The sequence below is a fragment of the Pimephales promelas genome, chromosome 13 (assembly GCF_988280905.1).
Source record: "Pimephales promelas chromosome 13, fPimPro1.hap1.1, whole genome shotgun sequence".
Classification (NCBI taxonomy): Eukaryota; Metazoa; Chordata; class Actinopteri; order Cypriniformes; family Leuciscidae; genus Pimephales; species Pimephales promelas.
The window spans coordinates 6,506,489-6,508,988 of NC_142781.1; the positions used below are offsets into that span (position 1 = coordinate 6,506,489).

The 2,500-nt window shown below is 43.0% G+C and overlaps 1 non-coding gene across 1 annotated transcript; it reads left to right on the forward strand.

The window, feature by feature from the left end:
• The first annotated feature begins 2,164 nt into the window (after positions 1–2,164).
• Positions 2,165–2,237, forward strand: trnak-uuu (transfer RNA lysine (anticodon UUU)). The gene has a single exon. It is a non-coding gene; the product is annotated as a tRNA-Lys (tRNA).
• The last annotated feature ends 263 nt before the right edge of the window (positions 2,238–2,500 follow it).

Below are 2,500 nucleotides of genomic sequence, written 5' to 3' on the forward strand. Positions count from 1 at the left end.
TGACAATGGGCAGCGACGCTGCAAGGCACCAAGTAAAAAGACTGCTGACTACGTTTGACGGCATGCGCCTGCTTTAGGCTGGAGGCCTTGTTAAAACTTTAGAAAAAGAAGTAAATGTGACAATGGGCAGCGACGCTGCAAGACACCAAGTAAAAAGACTGCCTACTACGTTTGACGGCATGCGCCTGCTGTAGGCTGTAACCTTCTGGAGGCCTTGTTAAAACTTTAGAAAAAAAAGTAAATGTGACAATATTACCCTTGAAAAGAGTTATGTTGGCAAGGAATAGTTTTGTCTGCAAGCTTTTTCTACTGAGCCACACGTCAAGGAGACCGGTAGCTCGCCGCGATCGTATAGTGGTTAGTACTCTGCGTTGTGGCCGCAGCAACCCCGGTTCGAATCCGGGTCACGGCAACTTTTTCTGGGTGGCTTTGAAATTGAGCTCCAAGTTACCACCTCTGCCCACCCCGTCCTTCAGACCACTTTTTTTGTTGTTACCCGGTGCGTCCTTGTTTCAAGTCCCTGGTCGGGCGATCAAGGCTCTTTTTTTTTCATTTCAGCCTATACGATTAACGTTAGCTACGTTTGCCTTGTTAACCCCCTGAGCCCGACGGCGTCGTCGACGATGCCACACGTCACCTCCGATAAATGTTTACATAACTCGATGACAGATTTATCGATTTTCTTACCGTTTTTTCCAGCAGAAAGCTAACGAGCTAGCCATCACGGGGGTGTCTTTCGGGTCTTTCTAGCCTTTACAGAAGGTTTTCTATCCAGCCTGGAACTTGTGCTTCCTTTCAGAGGTTTTCAGCAATAAATCCAAACGCTTTATGTCAAACTTTGATAATCTTGAAGCCCATAATTCATAAATATTCGGTCATTTTTGCCGCTAGCTTGATGCTAGCGGACATCCTGGATATCACGTGATGTTTTCACGTGATGGTTTTTGACCAATTACAGGCTGATCCGTTGTAAACATTGGTGTGCGTCATTACGCATGAACCAAGCGCTGATATAGTGTAGAGAGATAGAGAGACTCACGGAGACGCGCGATTCACAGAGAAACACAGCGAAATGGACGTAAATAAAGCGCTGGTCTATTTTGGTGCATTGCAGGATGAAGGATTTTCAGGAGAACAGAGCTTTTTGACAGATGAGAAACTAGATTACCAGGATAGACCCAGCTGAAGTGCCATTTATTTATTTACTGTAAAAAAGTATTATAGTAGTATAAATGTATTATAAAAGAATAAAAAGAACATAATAAATAAAAGAATAAATAAAATAGAAATGCAAAACCTGTGATGTGGCCCTCTGTGTGATTGCTGATAGGAACTGTTTTGAGGCTTGGCACCAGTGAATTTCATGAGGCCCCAAACGCCTGGACTTCTTTTGGAAAAATGTCAATATTTTTTGTTCTGTACAAGTTATAATGTTTATTCCTGTGCTCCAGGACTCCAAAGACATGAACAAACTATTTTCCAGAGGAAAATTGCTTAGCTTTTATTTATTTGTGTGTGATTTCAATAAATAATTGAGTGATTCCATTTCCGATTTATTTTTTCATTTGTCTTTATGGTCCCATAACTTATTTTACATTCAGGTGACATCAATGTAACACAAATATGCTGAAAGTTCAATTTGTCCTGAAAAAAAAGAGGTGTGTCAATTGTCTGTGCACCAAAGGGTTGATATTTTACAAGCTTTTTTAGTAAATGACACCAGACGGAAAATTTATTGTAAAAATACCCTTAGGTCTCAGAGGGTTAAAACTTTAGAAAAAAAAGTAAATGTGACAATATTACCCTTGAAAAGAGTTATGTTGGCAAGGAATAGTTTTGTCTGCAAGCTTTTTCTACTGAGCCACACGTCAAGGAGACCGGTAGCTTGCCGTGATCGTATAGTGGTTAGTACTCTGCGTTGTGGCCGCAGCAACCCCGCTTCGAATCCGGGTCACGGCAACTTTTTCTGGGTGGCTTTGAAATTGAGCTCCAAGTTACCACCTCTGCCCACCCCGTCCTTCAGACCACTTTTTTTGTTGTTACCCGGTGCGTCCTTGTTTCAAGTCCCTGGTCGGGCGATCAAGGCTCTTTTTTTTTCATTTCAGCCTATACGATTAATTTTTATGAGCGTTCCCACGCAACACTCACACTTTCTCAAGCAAGAGCCCGGATAGCTCATTCGGTAGAGCATCAGATTTTTAATCTGAGGGTCCAGGGTTCAAGTCCCGGTTCGGGCGTTAGAGCCTCTTTTTTTTGTCGAGTGCTACGTTTTGCTGTTGAGTTCTTGCAAGGCACCTGGGCAGCGACGCTGCAAGGCACCAAGTAAAAAGATAAGGCTTGCTACAGCCAGGTTGTAGTCGTGGCCGAGTGGTTAAGGCGATGGACTAGAAATCCATTGGGGTCTCACCGCGCAGGTTCGAATCCTGCCGACTACGTTTGATGGCATGCGCCTGCTTTAAGCCTTGTTAAAACTTTAGAAAAAAAAGTAAATGTGACAATG